This window comes from Neodiprion lecontei, chromosome 5 (assembly GCF_021901455.1).
Source record: "Neodiprion lecontei isolate iyNeoLeco1 chromosome 5, iyNeoLeco1.1, whole genome shotgun sequence".
NCBI lineage: Eukaryota > Metazoa > Arthropoda > Insecta > Hymenoptera > Diprionidae > Neodiprion > Neodiprion lecontei.
The window spans coordinates 34,997,930-35,019,214 of record NC_060264.1 but is presented as its reverse complement, the minus strand read 5'-3'; the positions used below and the strand labels follow the sequence as shown (position 1 = coordinate 35,019,214).

At 39.2% G+C, this 21,285-nt stretch overlaps 1 protein-coding gene and 1 long non-coding RNA gene across 15 annotated transcripts in view; one reads left to right on the top strand and one right to left on the bottom strand.

Annotated features, from left to right (window-relative positions):
- Window positions 1–21,285, bottom strand: part of LOC107217245 (plasma membrane calcium-transporting ATPase 3) — a 130,794-nt gene that overhangs the window by 67,244 nt on the left and 42,265 nt on the right. The gene's annotated exons all lie outside the window — the stretch shown is intronic.
- On the top strand, window positions 104–20,882 carry LOC124294480. The gene is made up of 3 exons (XR_006904359.1): window positions 104–334; window positions 405–475; window positions 20,526–20,882. It is a non-coding gene; the product is annotated as an uncharacterized LOC124294480 (long non-coding RNA).

The following is a 21,285-nucleotide window of genomic DNA, read 5'->3' as shown; positions in this document are numbered from 1 at the left end:
TCTCTCCCCCCCTCCCGCCCCACCTCCCACCCAAATCCCTCACCCCGCAGCTTTTCGCGACGTACGGCTGCGTTGGAGTCCGTGAGCCGCCGTTGGCGCGCAAGATAAATCCAAGATGGCCGACGGGCCGAAGCTCGCAAGCGCTCCACGCTTAGTTCACGGGACGACGCCGGCGTTTACTAAATCGATTACTAAAAGCTACGTCACTGGGTCATATTGTACGACTCGGTCGCGTCATATCCGTCACCAATAATTCTTGGATAGGACGCGGTTACACATTTTGAATGGAAGGGGGATTTTTTACCTGAGGACTATTTACGAATAAGGCGTGCAGGTTGATAATTGGATGTAATATTTCTTTTGCTTTGTTTTTCGAATTTATAACGGGTATTTTTTTTTTGCAGATAACGGAAAACGATACAAGCTGTTATAAATTTATCCAATCGATCAACACAGTTATTATGCCCTCAAATAGGTAGGTTAAGAATAAACAAACGAAGTGGCAACTAATATACTTGAAAGTCAATCCCGATGTGCTTATTTTCTGCTTCTCGATGAATACCGTAAACACTATTCCCTATCATAGATATTTATTACTTATGTCAGTATTCGCGTATATCGTTATACATTACGTATAACGGTGGTATTGTCCAACCCTCCTGGGGTAATTCAAGCACCCTGTATTATTAATATCTCGAATTGCTGCAGCCCTGGACGTAGGTAGATTCTTGCAGTGCAAAAATACCTCGCTGCTATATAAATAATGATGCCGGTTTGTCATTGCAGCCCATTTTATAGTTTGGTCTGACTTATATGCATGGATTACACTCGGCTTACTTATTCTAATGCTCCAACAACCCTTATCTATAAGATATACCCTTGAGGCCCGACATAGTTTCTCTCGTCGAATTTCCTCGCAGTTGTGAAGTCTTTTCACGCTCTTGCTGCACTATTTCAGACGGATAACAGTGTACGGGTGGGGGGTAAAAAACTAAAATGGCCGATTGATAGACGTAACAAAATATCGAATTTTCAAAGACGCGAAAATCTAATCCATAGAAAATTGAAGATATAGAAATTCTAGAATCTGTATTATTATCGAGACGAATTCTGACGATTTTACATTTCGGTATTCTATATTCTGAACTTTATATATTTTTGATTCTCGACATTATGAATTTCCTCATTTTTAAATACTATAAATTCAACCTTCGCTTCATCAAAAATTCGATATCGTGGCCCTCCTACTTTGTATATTTTCACCCCTACCCAAGTGTATTTTGAACCTCAGCCACGTCGTTTTATCCCAGTTTATGAAATTGGTTCGAAGAAGAATCGTCATTATATTGAAAAATTTCGGCGAGCAAATAAGGCGAAAATATTTGTAATCCAAAATCCTGCAGTGTTTCGATATCTTGCCACTGAAAACATTGATAATGAATAAAAGTCAGCAAAGTTTTCGGCAAAAGTCTTGTTAAATAATCGATAGAATTTGTAAGTTTTGCAGTAAATTTTCAACTCCGAACTTTAGCGATATGGATGTAAAAATCACCAGTCACTGCCACGTATGTCAACCTGTATAATGACGTCTGGTGTGACTAACTGTTGCCAAGATTAGTTATCATACCGGCATAAACTGACCGCAATGAGTAGCAATGGTCTTGCGGTAACGCGTCAATGCACGTATTCATTTCACTTGTCCTTCCTGTTTCGCGATGTATAGGGTACAGTAAACAGTAGATCGACATGAGAATCTGAATCAGAGAATTATTTGAAAATACTTGACATCCAATGCAAAACAATTCAGGATTAATTCTTTCATGTATCACCATTGCTACGGGAATGGAATTTCTAATGATACTTATTAAATTTCAGGTTGTGTATTCTGATATAATTTAAGCTGCACGATTGTCATGATCAGTGCGTAATAGCTGATTAGAATGTCTGGTTTTTAACAAGCGATCGCCGAATCGAAAAACGTTCGTTATTGGTCAAGCAAAACAAAACGGCTGGTATATAATCGTCAGTAAATATTAGCAGATAATGAAAAATATGTATATATATGTGTAATAATAACCAGCGATAAAACGGTAAATTAAACATTAAAAAAAAGGTCAACTTGTAGCAGAGCGATATGAAGTTCAGATAACGTTGACGAAATTAGGCGGATTCTATCCAACGCCTGACGTAAACAACGCGCATTGTGAAATCCAAAACCGCGTAGCCTGCTGACGGAGACCGGTATGATTAAAGCCGTTCATGACTGCTGCAAACTACGGAAATGCGAATAAAACTTTTGTTAGCGCGACATGCTTAGGTAACGATGACTTCACGGAGCGTGTTAAAATGATAAACTAATACAACAAGCAAATGCCTTTCGGTTAACAGACACACCAGGTTTGAACAGTGTCAATTTTTATTCGACAATGTTCGTAGCCGGCCGATACGGGATCGACTAATTATACACGGATGAATCAGCCTCGAATACATACAATGTATTATGTAGAGACTAACGTACCGAACTCGGAGAACGTTGCCTATGATGCCTCGAGAGCTAGTAGTTCGGACGCCGTTAGGTCAGCCGACAACGGAGTTCCCTACTTGTGAGCTTTAGCGGGCGAGTTGAACGTGCTCCTTTATTGTTAGCACGTCATATAGGGAATATCACCTTGCAATGTGTCACCTGGTGGAAAAAAATCAAACTAATGCCACCAGGCTGACAGCTGACCGTTGACAATGTTTTTTCGCGTGTGGATCGTAGAACAGGTATATTATTGAATAAGTTTCATCAATTTATGTGACATGAGTAATTTGAAAGACCAAAAATTACGATTTCCCTCCATTAAAACTAAAAACGTAGGTAATGTGGTGATAAAATGGCGCCGACAACCAGACTCTGACGTCACGACGACATTTTCCAATACCGACAACTCGCGCTGTTCGACGATTTCCGATCTCTGTGTCCGATGACTTCCGAGTCTGATTCTGCGGACAGAGGACTTAAGAAGGTCGCAGGGGCCGATCTCGCTGGGTAATTTGTATCATACGGTGAAACGGGGGATAAGGAAGAGGAAAAGTAAGGAAGAAACAGGAGAAATAGGGGTTCGAGGTGTTTTTATGGTCAAGGTTAATTGCTGGGACGCAACGCTGCCGCAGGCGTGACCCGCTTGTCTGTTGGGAATGAGCTTTGCACGTCGCGTCGCCCGGTTGGTTGGAGTTTCCGCTTGATGTGTACTTAAATTTTCTGCAATGCTGGAATTGATGTGCGAATACCGTGGCGCGATGGCGCCGTGCAGCAGCCGTTGTTAATCCTTGAAGGAACGACCGACGCTCGCATTTACTCGGCTTCAGTGCGAATAAAATATCTTAATACATCTAACACGAATTTCCCGGAGTAAGCAGTGTCCGTTCGATAATCATTAAATTTATACCGCAACGTTTGTTTCAGAAAGATACAACTCTTCAAATTTTCTAAACACCATCGCAATCACAGACTTCAGGAATATTTTTTAGTTTCTTTCCTCTATTGACGGGTTCTTGACATGTTTTTCTTTTTCATCTTCACTACACGTTTTGCATGTTCATATAGTTTCTTATATTCGTGCATGTAATACGAGGGATTTATCACTTGTGATATCTGCCCAATGTTTTTCCGAAAATTTCACGAAATCTCTTGAAACCTCTCGAAGTCTTCTGAAATCCTCTGAAATCTCTGAAAGTTTCGTATGGAAAAATTCTTTGAAATTCCATGAAATCTCTTGTAACGTTTGAAATCCTTTGGAATCCGTCAAATCTTTTGAACTTTATTGAAATCTTTTTAAAAAATCCCAAGCAATTCCATGAAGACTCTTGTAATCTTCCGAAGTCCCATAAAATCCTTTGAAATATGACATAATTCCTGAATTCTTTGTAATCTTGGAATCAGGTATGCATCAAATCGACGAGTGATTAACCCTTCGATTCAACAATACTTCGTTTCGAGACAGCTCAACAGCTACGCAAACAAACGTATTGTCTCACTCACGACACTCTGCGTACCGAATTAGAAAGAATGAACTCTGATCCCGAATAGAGATTCGGGTAAAATATGCACAAGGACATAATTGTGCAGTGAAATTTCAGAGAACAATAATGACGTCGTTTTACGCGCGATAATCAGTTTTCTCTTTTTCTAAATTCAAGTCGTTGACCTATCGACGAGTAGTAACGCGATTGTAGAAGCTGGTTCAATCGCGGGTCTACGGCCCGTTGAGTTACACTTCAGTGGTTCTTAGACTGTTCTTGAACGGTATCTACTCTACTGTTCGATGATAGGGAGTCAGCTACGCTGTCTGGCCAGGCGAGTGAGCGAGAAATAGTCTGACGTAACAGATCCGGTGCTGGGGCCAAGACTAAACATGCATTTCTCATAACAAATAACACTTGGCCGCGAACTCTGTATGGCTGGGGATTAGTAAAACCGCATATCAGCGGATTCCGAACTCGCTGGCGGATTGTTAGAAAACATTTTCATCAGCGAGCGACAATCAGCTAATTGATCCCGGAGCGTAACACGCGGGTATGTGAGCCTCACGATGCCCCCCTGCTTGATGATGATACAAGCTGTAGGAACGGCGCGAAAGAAGATCAAGGTCAATTTGGCACTTCTGCACCATCGTCAGTCCTCGAAGCCCGTCGACTGTGAAAACGCGAGCACCAAGCGCGTAACTGCTCTGAACCACCTTGCGGGATGGATGGCAAATGAAACCGGCAGGGGTAGCCTGACATGTCGTGCAACTTGAAGCCCCACGATGGCCCCTTTGTCTGTCTATCTGACTGACTATAAGTTCGTCTATGTACGATCGACTGCCACTGATACCCTAATCTCATCTTCATTATCCCTCCCTCGACTCTTTCCCTAATGGTTGGGTGTGAGTTCGATCCTGTCTGTAAGTGATCCGCTGTGTTTCGAGAATTCGAGCTTCTTCAATCGGCATTGTGAAGTGGATTCATGGTGTCCAGTGGTCCTTTAAATGTCCTTGAATTTTGCTTGCCCTCCAAAAGTCCTGGAAACTGTCCTTGAATTCATCTAGTGTCCTGGAAATATTCTAGTTTAAATGCCTTTGAATGACTTGGAAATGTCCTTGAATTTGTTACGGATTTTTTGCTGGACGCCATGGAATTACATCATTCCGGGTGAAAACAACTGACCCAAAGATTATTCTTCGGAGAAATTACGTGATACCGATAGTTGCATCTTGACGAGTAAGGCTTAAAATTGAAATGTCAGATAAGGGCGTTTGGACTTTAATCGGAGTCAGTTGACAGAATTGTTGGTTACAGTATTACTCGAGCAGCTTTATTATGCGAATAATCTACATCGGGATGTTTGAGCAACTTTCAGCTTCGAATCCTTGCCGTTCATCGAACGGCGCGCGGCGAATAGAGTGTGAAACAAAAACGGAAGTGACAAATGAATTGAATTACGTAACACGAGGAACAAGAAAGAGGACCTGTAGGTACTTTATCCGGCATGACTTCGACTGTTTTCGGCGTACGAATTTCTATGATATTTCGGCGCGTGGGTATAGTCGAGAACAGGTTTTAAGGGTAGAATACCACCATCGATCGAACCGAGAAGGTTAATATAATTTTCAATGATATAGCAGTGTAATATGTGGCTATGTCTATACACCCGACTACTAATGGCATTATACCACGCGTATAATGAACTTCAGTTAGAATACGAAAGGTTTGAGGCTATTACCTAATGGATGAAGGTATAGTACCTAAAATTCTTCGGCTAATTTCACCGCTCTATGATTATATTTTTTTTTCCCTTATGAGGAACCTACCCAACTCCATTTCCTTTTTGTTTCATTGTACTGTCTCCTCTGCTTGTGGAAAACTTCGAGGCAAAACCTCGTGTAATCTAAATTGTGAATATGTTTAAGGAACCCTCGATTTCTTTATACAGATTCTTTTCTACCGTCTAAAAGAGGCGGACCGATGAATTTTTGTCGTTGCATGGAATGGACGCCGACTTGGGTGTTATAAAATCGACTCATTGCTTCTGTCGTGAACGCTCGACACATTAGTAGCCATTCTAGATTCCGCATAAAAGATTACAACGCGTTCCTCCCTACTCCTTGACCCATCGCACAAACGTGTTACGCGTGACAATTAGCTCAACGTACATGTAACTATTATCGTTTGTCGGACTGTCGCCAGTTGACGAAGAGCGTTTAAAAAAATATTGACTCAAGCAAAGAGTCTCTTTAATTTCTCTTATTGTTTAATCACCATAAATACGTTTGACATAAGACTCCTCCGTTTTTCTACAAAATTTTTCACCAATTTTTCGATTTTTTCGAAGGTATATTTTTCCTCGAAAAAATTGTTTGTAGTTTATTTTCCTCGTGGTCTATACCGAAATGTTGAGAGTAACGAGGAAAATATCGATTCTGCGCGAAATTGATATAAACGAGTGAGATAATCGAAAAAAGCTGGTAATAAGTCATGATGAATTCACACGGTTTTAACTGTGTACGCCTGCGTACCGAGCTACAAAGTTAATAATTAATGCCCGAGGTATAGCACATGGAAGGACGTCGGTGGTTAATAATTACGAAACTCGAGATCGTATTTAAACACAACGCTGTTTATAGCCCTCTTCTTTCCCATTCAAGAAACGTCCGCTAGCCTTGCCTGCCAATCTGACTCAATCACCGTTATGGTCTCACCCGATGGCGTCTATTCGGCTGTAAAGTGATTACAGAAAAGAAGATGACAGTTGTGTAATTACTTTCGTCAAAATTATTTTTCGATTCTGTCAAGATTCATGATACGTGCGAGTCAGTTTGGCGGATAGAGGGAAATGTTCTGCGCCGCGTTGTTTTTGGCGACATCCAGACGCCCAGGTTAGGTAACAAAACTAGTGGATTGCAGAGCTCGAACAATAGAATCGTTTGAATTACGAGATATCCCAGCCAAAAGACTTTGCAAACGAGAATATTTACTTTTTCACTTTAATTCTCTTTTCTTTCAGTTTTTTATATATCAAACTTTACATCTTCCTTTGTTTCGCTTCAATTGAAATTGTATTCCATTTCTTGTTCCACTTCGTATGTAGTGTATACGTATATTCCGTAGCTACGAGGACATCGCATCCTTCAGAACTTCCCAATTACGTTACGGAATTTTAATCAAATTCACTTATTCGTCTAAAACGTCATGCATGTATAAATGTATGCGATATAGGTTACGTTCAAATGATCGAATTGAGGTGGAGTATGTACTGGAATTTCATAACTTGTGCTACAATAATTAATACATTTCTACGAAGTATTTATCCACCATCCGTATTCTGTTTTCTGTTTTCAGTTAAGAATCGTTACAGCCGTTTCCCGTATAATTTATCAAGACATTATCGCAATCCTTGAACGACCATTTTAAGTTTTCAGGGTAGAAAGTTGATTCAAGTTGATAAATAATCAGTGTTCATCAATGTGTTTGAAGATTGATGAAAACTCGCAATTCAGTTCACAAATTGATACTGTTTTGAGGGTAATCCCTTTCCATTGATTGTTGATTAACTACCTTTTAGTTTTAGGTAAGTTAGATCGTCGGTTTCAGTTAGGGTTTTAAAAAAGGCGTGCGGACCGTAATGCCAACCCAAAACCTAACAGCTTTAGACAGCCCGGAGCGAAGCTATCGATCTGCTTTCCACGGAGACAAGTTTAATAATCGATTCAACCACACACATCCCGGACATTAATCTTTCCGCAATATTTCCGATATCAACCATCCTAGTGTTACACGCTTGCATACGAGTATCCTAGTATCCAGGGCCACAGCTTCGTTTATTCGGCATCAGGATTGACGTCATATCCGCTGGTTACGTGCAGCGTCGTTATATTAATTAATTACCCCGTGGGAATTCACAGTGTTATATTAAACGATTCGCCCCGCGAAATTTCAACGTAACGCCACGTAATAATCGCGTGTACAATTCTTGCTTGGGTCAGTCGACGAATGGTTTATGTCGTGAATCAAAGGACAGAAAAAGCTGCGTTAGGATAGTTTAAAATTTCTGTGAAAAAATCTCACGACATTTCCAGTGTTTCCTGACATTTGCTCAGTTCTAGTAAGTTACTAAAACTTAAATCGTTCAGCTTATTGAATCTGTACAAGTTGGTTTGAGCCAATTTTATTTTTCAAGACGTAAAAAAGTAAATTGATCACCTCGAAAAATCATTTCTGATTCCCATCAAAGAAAACTAATGTTTTCAGTTTTTTCCATAAGCAAAATAAAAATTGCTGACTTTTCACGACACCTTTTAAATTCCCTAATAGTTCTAGGTTTTTCAGATTTTTATTTTTCAAGACGTAAAAAGGTAAATTGATCACCTCGAATCTGTACAAGTTGGTTTGAGCCAATTTTATTTTTCAAGACGTAAAAAAGTAAATTGATCACCTCGAAAAATCATTTCTGATGCCCATCAAAGAAAACTAATGTTTTCAGTTTTTTCCATAAGCAAAATAAAAATTGCTGACTTTTCACGACACCTTTTAAATTCCCTAATAGTTCTAGGTTTTTCAGATTTTCCAGGTCTGTGGCAACCCTGTGTGTAGTTTACACCCAATTCAACGATCTATTCGTCGTGTAGATATTCTTTTTCACCAACCATACTTAACGAGTTAGTTCGTTCCGAAATAGAATTCAAATCCTACTTTTTCCAACCTCTTCGGCTATGTTGCGCGCAGTGATGATCGGGCCTCTAGCAGACGTTTATGATATCAAAGCGAATTACCGACGATATAGGACGTTTACTATTTAGTCTGATTAACCTATTTGATGTACCTATGTGAAGTTGGCAACCCACTAAACGTAAAGGCATTTTATTATATTTTAATCAAATCTACTCGATGTATACCTGATTGTATCACATTGAATTTCGTTTGTACATTGAGGGGGAAAAAAATATGAGGAAAAGAAAAATTGGTCCGCAACTCACGTTGAGCTAAATATTTTGCGTTGATGCTATTGTAAAAAGCATCGTTTGTAGAAATGTTATTTGACAAAAAAAAAAAAAAAGGATTCGATTACAATCGGTTTTTTTTCCCCTCAATTTCCGTAATTTATTTTAATTTTGTTTTCCCAATTTACTTCCTTCATAAGTGAATTAATAAATATAATGGATGGTACAAATTGGTACACACGATTTCTCGGAGATACAAACGACATTATCGTCGGTACCAATGGGTACAAACGATATAATCATTGGAACAAACGGGTACAAGCGATTTCTCGGTGGACAATGAGGTACATACGATTGAATCATTGGTACAAACGATATAATCGTTGATACAAACAGGTATAAACGAAGTAATCGTTGGTACAAACAGGTACAGACGGTTTCTCGATGGTACAATAAGGTACAAACGATATAATCGTCCGTACCAATGGGCACAAAAGATTTCTCGATGGTATAATGAAGTACAAACGATTTGACGGTTGTACAGAGAGGTACAAACAATATAATCGTTGGTACAAACGATTTCTCGATGGTGGAATGAGGTACATACGATTGAATCATTGGTACGAACAAATACAAACGATTTCACGGTGAAACAATGAGGCACACACGATATAATCGTTGGTACAAACGATTATTCGGGGGTAAAACGAGGTACAAACGATTTCTCGGTGGTACAACGAGGTAAAAACGATTTCTCGGTGTTACAACGAGGTACAAACGATATAGTCATTGGTACAAACGGGTACAAACGATTTCCCGGTGGTAGAATGAGGTACATACGATTGAATCATTGGTACAAACGATTTTACGGCGGTACAATGAGGTACAATCTATCTAATCGTTGGTACAAACAATTTCTCGGTGGTGAAAACGATATAATCGTTGGTATAAACGATTTCTCGATGGTACAATGCGGTAAAAACGATATAGTCGTTGGTACAAATAAGTACAAACGATTTCTCGGTGGTACAACAGGGTACGAACGATTTCTCGGTGGTACAATGAGGTACAAACGATATAGTCATTGGTACAAACGGGTACAAACGATTTCCCGGTGGTAGAATGAGATACATACGATTAAATCATTGGTACAAACGATTTTATGGTGGTACAACGAGGTACAAACGATTTTACGGTGGTACAACGAGGTACAAACGATTTCTCGGTGGTACAACGAGGTACAAACGATATAGTCGTTGGTACAAACGATATAGTCGTTGGTACAAACAGGTACAAACGATTTCCCGGTGGTAGAATGAGGTACATACGATTGAATCATGGGTACAAACGGGTACAAACGATTTTACGGTGGTACAATGAGGTACAATCGATCTAATCGTTGGTACAAACGATTTCTCGATGGTACAATGCGATACAAACGATTTCTCGGTGGTACAACGAGGTACAAACGATATAGTCGTTGGTACAAACGGGTACAAACAATTTCCCGGTGGTAGAATGAGGTACATACGATTGAATCATGGGTACATACGATTGAATCATGGGTACAAACGGGTACAAACGATTTTACGGTGGTACAATGAGGTACAATCGATCTAATCGTTGGCACAAACAATTTCTCGATGGTGAAAACGATATGGTCGTTGGTACAAACGATTTCTCGATGCTACAATGCGGTAAAAACGATATAGTCGTTGGGAGAAATAAGTACAAACGATTTCTCGGTGGTACAACAGGGTACGAACGATTTCTTGGTAGTACAATGAGGTACAAACAATATAATTGTTGGTACAAACGGGTACAAAAGATTTCTCGATGGTACAATGCGGTACAAGCGATATAATCGTTCGTACAAATGGGTACCACCGATATAATCGTTGGTACAAACGGGTACAAACGATTTGTCGGTGGTGCAATGCGGTACGAACGATACAATCGTCCGCACAAATGGGTACAAACGATGTCATCGTTAATAAAAACAGGTACAAACGATGTAATCATTGTTACAAACAGGTACGAACGATTTCTCGGTGGTGCAATGCGGTGCGAACGATGTAATCGTCCGTACTAATGGGTACAAATTTCTCGGTTATACAATAAGGTAGAAACGATGTATACGTTCGCTTATACGGGTACAAACGATTGCTTGGTTATACAATGAAGTACAAACGATATAGACGTTGGTGCAAACTGATACGAACGATTTCTCGATGGTACAATGATATACAAACGATAAAATTGTCGTTACAAATGGGTACAAACGATATGATCGTTGGAACATACAGGTACAAACGATACATTCGTTGTTACAAACTGGTACAAACGATATAATCGTTGGGACAAACAGGTACCATTGATCTCTCGATGGTGCAATGCGGTACAAACGATGTAGACGTTGGTGCAATGCGGTACAAACGATTTCTCGATAGTACAATGCCGCACAAACGATATAATCGTTGGTACAAACGGGTACAAACGATTTCTCGATGGTGCAATGCGGTCCGACTGATGTAATCGTCCGTACCAATGGGTACAAACGATTTCTCGGTTATACAATGAGGTACAAACGATGTAGACGTTGGTGCAAACTGATACGAACGATTTCTCGATGGTACAATGATATACAAACGATGTAATTGTCGTTACAAACGGGTACAAACGATATGATCGTTGGAACAAACTGGAACAAACTGGTACAAACGATATATTCGTTGTTACAAACTGGTACAAACGATATAATCGTTGGGGCAAACAGTTACCATCGATCTCTCGATGGTGCAATGCGGTACAAACGATGTAGACGTTGGTACAAACGATTTCTCGACAGTACAATGCCGCACAAACGGTATAATCGTTGGTACAAATGGGTACAAACGATTTCTCGATGGTGCAATGCGGTACGACTGATGTACTCGTCCGTACCAATGGGTACAAACGATTTCTCGGTTATACAATGAGGTACAGACGATGTATACGTTCGTTTATACGGGTATAAACGATTTCTCGGTAATACAATGAGGTACGAACGATGTAGACGTTGGTGCATACTGATACGAACGATTTCTCGATGGTACAATGAGGTACATGCGATAGGATCATTGGTACAAACGGGTACAAACGATTTCACGGTGGTGCAATGAGGTACAAACAATAAAATTGTTGATACAAACGATTTCTCGGTGGTGAAAACGATATGATCGTTGGTACAAACAGGTACAACCGATTTCTCGATGGTACAATGCGATAATAACGATAATAACGATATCGTTAGTTCCAATAAGTACAAACGATTTCTCGGTGGTGCAATGCGGTACGAACGATATAATCGTCCGCACAAATGGGTACAAACGATGTAATCGTTGATACAAACAGGTACAAACGATGTAATCGTTGTTACAAACAGGTACAAACGATGTAATCGTTGTTACAAACTAGTACAAACGATTTCTCGATGGTGCAATGCGGCACGACTGATGTAATCGTCCGTACCAATCGGTACAAACGATTTCTCGGTTATACAATGAGGTACAGACGATGTATACGTTCGTTTATACGGGTACAAACGATCTCTCGGTTATACAATGAGGTACAAACGATGTAGACGTTGGTGCAAACTGATGCGAACGATTTCTCGATGGTACAATGATATAAAAAAGGGTACAAACGATATGATCGTTGGAACAAGCTGGTACAAACGATATATTCGTTCTTACAAACAGGTAGCATCGATCTCTCAATGGTGCAATGCGGTACAAACGATATAATCGTCCGTACCTATCGGTACATACGATTACTCGTTCGTGCCAACAGGTGCAAACGATTTATTGGTGATAGGAACCGGTACAGACGATTCCTTAGTAGTTCAAATAGGCAGAAATTATATAATTCCTAGTGCTTGCGGGTACAAACGATTTCTAGCTGGTGAAAACAATGCTGAAAGTTATTTTCGTTGGTACGTCCGGGTGCAAACGAAATTCTGGAAGTTCGAACGAGTACAAACGATCTCTCGATGGCACAAGTAGGTACAAATGATGAGTGTCGATACGAATGATTACAGACGACTTATCAGCGGTACTGTCAGGTTTCTAGATGCAAGAATCTTCATTGACATATGATTTTTCACATGCGTAGTATTATTAGCATCGCCCCTAGGGTCTCTAACGCATTGTTTATGACCTAGCATACTTTTTTCTTTGATATCTATTTACTTCGCATTTTTGTTTGCTTGTCGGCTTAGTTGTATTATTTTGCTGATATGTTCCAGGACGATACGATGTGGTACGAACGATATATGCATATATACATATATACATATACATATATACATGTATAACTTTTTGAGTATAATGATATTTGTCCATGAGTATATCGTTTGTACTCGATTGTCGTGCTAATTTTATCAATTGCACCCGTTTATACCACCGAAAATGGTTTGTACCCGCTTGTACCAACGATTATATCGTTTGTACCCGTTTGTACCCGTTTGTACCCGTTTGCACCAACGATTATATCGTTTGTACCGCATTGTATCATGGAGAAATCTTCTGTATCCCTTTGCACAAACGATTCAGTCGTTTGTACCCGTTTGTACTAACAACTGCATCGTTTGTACCCATATGGACTAACGATTACATCGTTTGTACTCATTTGTACCAACGATTATATCGTTTGTACTAGTTTGTTCTAACGATTATATCGTTTGTACCGTATTGTACCAACGATTATATCGTTTGTACGTCATTGTACCATCGAGAAATCGTTGGTACCTGTTTGTTCCAACGATTATGTCGTTTGTACCGCATTGTATCATCGAGAAATCTTTTGTACCCGTTTGTACAAACGATTCAGTCGTTTGTACCCGTTTGTACTAACAACTGCATCGTTTGTACCCATATGGACTAACGATTACATCGTTTGTACTCATTTGTACCAACGATTATATCGTTTGTACTAGTTTGTTCTAACGATTATATCGTTTGTACCGTATTGTACCAACGATTATATCGTTTGTACGTCATTGTACCATCGAGAAATCGTTGGTACCTGTTTGTTCCAACGATTATGTCGTTTGTACCGCATTGTATCATCGAGAAATCTTTTGTACCCGTTTGTACAAACGATTCAGTCGTTTGTACCCGTTTGTACTAACAACTGCATCGTTTGTACCCATATGGACTAACGATTACATCGTTTGTACTCATTTGTACCAACGATTATATCGTTTGTACTAGTTTGTTCTAACGATTATATCGTTTGTACCGTATTGTACCAACGATTATATCGTTTGTACGTCATTGTACCATCGAGAAATCGTTGGTACCTGTTTGTTCCAACGATTATGTCGTTTGTACCGCATTGTATCATCGAGAAATCTTTTGTACCCGTTTTTACAAACGATTAAGTCGTTTGTACCCGTTCGTACTAACAACTGCATCGTTTGTACCTATACGAACTAACGATTATACAGTTTGTACTCATTTGTTCCAACGATTATATCGTTCGTACCGCATTGTATCATCGAGAAATCTGTTGTACCTGTTTGAACAAACGATTCAGTCGTTTGTACCCGTTCGTACGAACAACTGCATCGTTTGTACCTATACGAACTAACGATTATACAGTTTGTACTCATTTGTTCCAACGATTATATCGTTTGTACATCATTGTACCATCGAGAAATAGTTGGTACCTGTTTGTTCCAACGATTATATCGTTCGTACCGCATTGTATCATCGAGAAATCTTTAGAATCTGTTTGAACAAACGATTCAGTCGTTTGTACCCGTTAGTACCAACAACTGCATCGTTTGAACCCATATGAACTAACGATTATATCGTTTGTACTCATTTGTACCAACGATTATATCGTTTGTACCGCATTGTACTATCAGGTCGTTTGTACCAGTTTGTACCAACGTCCACATCGCTTGTACCTCATTGTATAACCGAGAAATCGTTCGTACCCATTGGTACGGACGATTCTATCGTTTGTACCTCATTGTACCATCGAGAAATCGTTTGTACCTTATTGTACCATCGAGAAATCGTTTGTACTAATTTGTTCCAACGATTATATCGTTCATACCGCATTGTATCATCGAGAAATCTGTTGTACCTGTTCGAACAAACGATTCAGTCGTTTGTACCCGTTCGTTCCAACAACTGCATCGTTTGTACCTGTACGAACTAACGATTATACAGTTTGTACTCATGTGTTCCAACGATTATATCGTTTGTACCGCATTGTATCATCGAGAAATCTTTTGTACCCGTTTGAACAAACGATTCAGTCGTTTGTACCCGTTCGTACTAACAACTGCATCGTTTGTACCTATATGAACTAACGATTATACAGTTTGTACTCATTCGTACCAACGATTATATCGTTTGTACTAGTTTGTACCAACGATTATATCGTTTGTACATCGTTGTACCATCGAGAAATAGTTGGTACCTGTTTGTTCCAACGATTATATCGTTCGTACTGCATTGTACCATCGAGAAATCGTTTGTATCTTATTGAACCATCCAGAAATCGTTTGTACCTATTTGTACCAACGATTACGTCGTTTGTACCGCATTGTACCATCGAGAAATCTTTTGTACCAGTTTGAACAAACGATTCAGTCGTTTGTACCCGTTCGTACTAACAACTGCATCGTTTGTACCTATATGAACTAACGATTATACAGTTTGTACTCATTCGTACCAACGATTATATCGTTTGTACTAGTTTGTACCAACGATTATATCGTTTGTACATCGTTGTACCATCGAGAAATAGTTGGTACCTGTTTGTTCCAACGATTATATCGTTCGTACCGCATTGTATCATCGAGAAATCTTTTGTACCTGTTTGAACAAACGATTCAGTCGTTTGTACCCGTTCGTACCAACAACTGCATCGTTTGTACCTGTACGAACTAACGATTATACAGTTTGTACTCATGTGTTCCAACGATTATATCGTTTGTACCGCATTGTATCATCGAGAAATCGTTTGTACCTATTTGTACCAACGATTACGTCGTTTGTACCGCATTGTACCATCGAGAAATCTTTTGTACCAGTTTGAACAAACGATTCAGTCGTTTGTACCCGTTCGTACTAACAACTGCATCGTTTGTACCTATATGAACTAACGATTATACAGTTTGTACTCATTCGTACCAACGATTATATCGTTTGTACTAGTTTGTACCATCGAGAAATCGTTTGTATCTTATTGAACCATCGAGAAATCGTTTGTACCTATTTGTACTAACGATTACGTCGTTTGTACCGCATTGTACCATCGAGAAATCTTTTGTACCAGTTTGAACAAACGATTCAGTCGTTTGTACCCGTTCGTACTAACAACTGCATCGTTTGTACCTATATGAACTAACGATTATACAGTTTGTACTCATTCGTACTAACGATTATATCGTTTGTACTAGTTTGTACCAACGATTATATCGTTTGTACATCGTTGTACCATCGAGAAATAGTTGGTACCTGTTTGTTCCAACGATTATATCGTTCGTACTGCATTGTACCATCGAGAAATCGCTTGTATCTTATTGAACCATCGAGAAATCGTTTGTACCTATTTGTACCAACGATTACGTCGTTTGTACCGCATTGTACCATCGAGAAATCTTTTGTACCAGTTTGAACAAACGATTCAGTCGTTTGTACCCGTTCGTACCAACAACTGCATCGTTTGTACCTGTACGAACTAACGATTATACAGTTTGTACTCATGTGTTCCAACGATTATATCGTTTGTACCGCATTGTATCATCGAGAAATCGTTTGTACCTATTTGTACCAACGATTACGTCGTTTGTACCGCATTGTACCATCGAGAAATCTTTTGTACCAGTTTGAACAAACGATTCAGTCGTTTGTACCCGTTCGTACTAACAACTGCATCGTTTGTACCTATATGAACTAACGATTATACAGTTTGTACTCATTCGTACCAACGATTATATCGTTTGTACTAGTTTGTACCATCGAGAAATCGTTTGTATCTTATTGAACCATCGAGAAATCGTTTGTACCTATTTGTACTAACGATTACGTCGTTTGTACCGCATTGTACCATCGAGAAATCTTTTGTACCAGTTTGAACAAACGATTCAGTCGTTTGTACCCGTTCGTACTAACAACTGCATCGTTTGTACCTATATGAACTAACGATTATACAGTTTGTACTCATTCGTACTAACGATTATATCGTTTGTACTAGTTTGTACCAACGATTATATCGTTTGTACATCGTTGTACCATCGAGAAATAGTTGGTACCTGTTTGTTCCAACGATTATATCGTTCGTACTGCATTGTACCATCGAGAAATCGCTTGTATCTTATTGAACCATCGAGAAATCGTTTGTACCTATTTGTACCAACGATTACGTCGTTTGTACCGCATTGTACCATCGAGAAATCTTTTGTACCAGTTTGAACAAACGATTCAGTCGTTTGTACCCGTTCGTACTAACAACTGCATCGTTTGTACCTATATGAACTAACGATTATACAGTTTGTACTCATTCGTACCAACGATTATATCGTTTGTACTAGTTTGTACCAACGATTATATCGTTTGTACATCGTTGTACCATCGAGAAATAGTTGGTACCTGTTTGTTCCAACGATTATATCGTTCGTACCGCATTGTATCATCGAGAAATCTTTTGTACCCGTTTGAACAAACGATTCAGTCGTTTGTACCCGTTCGTACTAACAACTGCATCGTTTGTACCTATATGAACTAACGATTATACAGTTTGTACTCATTCGTACTAACGATTATATCGTTTGTACTAGTTTGTACTAACGATTATATCGTTTGTACCGTATTGTACCACCGAGAAATCGTTCGTACCCATTGGTACGGACGATTCCATCGTTTGTACCTCATTGAACCATCGAGAAATCGTTTGTACCTGTTTGTCGCAACGATTAAATCGTTTGTACCGCATTGTATTATCAAGAAATCGTGTTTATCCGTTTGTACAAACCATTCAGTCGTTTGTACCTGTTCGTACTAACGATTATATCGTTTTTACCCGTTTGTAACAACGAATATATCGATTGTACCAGTTTGTATCAACGATTTTATCGTTTGTACCCGTTTGTATCAACGAATATATCGTTTATACCACATTGTACCAACGAGAAATCATTTGTACCAGTTTGTACTAACGTCTACATCGTTCGTACCTCATTGTATCACCAAGAAATCGTTAGTACCCGTATAAACCGTATTGTTTAACCGAGAAATCGTTTGTACCCGTTTGTACCAATGATTAAATGGTTTGTACCAATGATTAAATCGTTTGCACCAATGATTAAATCGTTTGTACCAATGATTAAATCGTTTGTACCAATGATTAAATCGTTTGTACCTCATTGTACAACTGAGAAACCGTTAGTACCAGTTTGTACCAACGATTATATCTTTTATACCGCATTGTACCACCAAGAAATCGTATGGACACATTGGTACGGACGATTTTATCTTTCGTACCGCATTGCACCATCGAGAAATCGTTTGTACCAGTTTGTACCAACGTCTACATCGTTCGTACCTTATTGTATAAACGAGAAATCGTTTGTGCCCGTTTGTACCAACGATTATATCGTTTATACCTTATCATGCCATCGAGAAATCGTCTGTACAGATTGGTACGGACGATTATATCGTTCGTACCGCATTGCACTATCGAGAAATCGTTTGTACCCGTTTGTAACAACGATTATCCCGTTTTCACCTCATTGTACCATGAAGAAATCGTTTGAATCTGTTTGAACCAACGATTATATCGTTCGTACCTCATCTTACTATCGAGAAATCGTTAGTATCCATTTGCACTAGCGATCAAATCATTTGTACCTCATTGTATAACCGAGAAACCGTTTGTACTCATTTGTACCAATGATTATATTGTTCGTACCTCATTGTACCTCCGAGAAATCGTTTGTACCCGTTTGTACCATCGATCATATCGTTCGTACCTTCGAGAAATTGTGTGTACCCATTTGTACCAACGATGATATTGAATTATTCATCAAGGAAATAAATTGGGGAAAAAAAATCAAAATAAATCACGGAAATTGAGGGGAAAAAATCGATTGGAATCGAATTTTAATTTTTTTAGTCATTACAAAATAACATAGGTACAAACGATGCTCCTTACGCTATCATCAACGCAAAATATTCAGCTCAACAAGAGTTGCGTACCAATTTTTCTTTCCCCTCAAGGTACAAACGAAATATAAGGTGGTACAATCAGGTTCACACCGAGTACAATCGATTCAAATATAAAAAAATGCATTACCGTTTAGTGGGTTGCCAACTTCATATAGGTATCTGATGTCCGGTATAGCTCACTAATTCTATTGCGTTTCATGATACTTCCTTATATATCGTATGAGTCGTAAATTTGTGATTAAGTTGCTTGTCGTGGGACATTGTATTGCGAAGAGAGTGAATCAGACGCGATTCACAAGCAGAATCGGCACTCTATATATCTATCGAGTAATACGACAATATTTCCCACATGCAACTCATTAGATTTTCCAGTTACTCCGTTATAGTTGTATAATAATCGTTCAGGACGTGATAAAAATTACTGTCACTCGAAATTGATCGGTTTTTTGGGTCTTGGGAACGAAATTTTTTCCAGTAAATCTTGCAGCCCACAAAGATATGATATTGTCTGATACAATCTCGGGCGATAACTAGATATGACTGATCAGTACGTGAATGGTTGTTTGACGCACTTGACAAGATCTTTATCAATCTTCTGACGTCTTTTTATATCAAATCAGCACTAATTTATCCACCACCAACTTTCCGGTTGACGCAAGTTGTCGGTGTGATTTTCATAACCGAGATCTTGTGATATATTACTACAATTGAGTGTCAACTTTTAAGTACAATTTTAATATCGTATGTATACAACGACATACATATAGGTAATATCACCACATTTTCCGTAAGGATTGAAGCTTAATTTCGAACAACCAAAAATAAATTCTCTTGACATATTAAACAACACACACTCGCAACGCGTTTTCTCCAGTCAAGATTTCGAAGACAGCCCCGTTGTGATATTTTAATCTCATTCGGTTAAAGGGGGGCGAGGTTTACCGCTTGGATAGTCTAAAATAATACTTATTTTGAAGAATTTTTTTTTCAATGGAAATGAAAACACATAGAGCAATTTGAATATGAGGGCTTTATTATTCAGTGTCAAGAAAATTCTAGAATTTTTTCATTCAATTTAATAAAAAAATGGCGGCATGGCGCTATAAATAGCAAACCACCACGTTATCAATCTGATGCACCACCGCAAAAGCCCTCGAGTTCCGACCGTTCGCTACTTACATGCGCTATGCCGCCATTTAGTCATTAATTCCAATGAAAAAGTTACAAAGTAATCCTGAAACGATAAATAATAAAGCCCTCAAACTTAAATTGCTTAAAGTGGTGTTATTTTCTGTGAAAAAATACTTCACTAAATAGGTATGTTTTTAGACCGTTTAAGCTGTACCCCCCTTAAGGTGACCAGCCATCAGCCGAGGATGAATATCGATCGTTGTCGGTTACGAGGGGCAGAATTGAAAGTGAGGAAAAGACGCAATTTCGAACGATTCAAATACTCATCACGGCATGTAAGATACGAGGACATTCGTTGCAGTTACTCGATACGCTACATGGTGAACGTCGGATCTAAGTGATTCACCAGAGCATCCAGTGACGCAGTTTGACTGACGTAAACTGGGGCTTATCGTTGACTACAGAGCACCGAAAGTGGTCCAGAAAAGCCAGAGACCAACAGTGAACGACGGCGAGATTAGATAAGCCAGCTCACTGCATATACTTGATTGATGATAAGCGGAGTAGTGAACGCCCGTTTTTAGATGTAACTGAAAAATGTTCAATCGCCAATAATAAATCGTCACTAGTTATCAGTTTGTCCTGCTTTCACCTTTCCATCCGCTGCTTTCTTCCGGTGTAATTTGAGATCGACTTAGAGTCTTCTATGTCTATTCTTATACAGGTGTGAATGAAACAACGCTCTCAAAGTCGCTCGAGTTACTGGATTAGTGGGTGGTTGAAAAGGGGGTTATGAGACGAAGAGAGCTCTCGAGAGATTTGCAACTTTCTTTGAAATCGGAGAGCTAGCCGGCCGGGCTCTGTCTGGCGACTGTTTGCAGTCTTCTTCAGCTCATTTCTCGCATTTCCTGCTCGTAATTTTCTTCTCTTCCGTTCGATCTGCCCTAGCGAAACAATTTCCAATATTC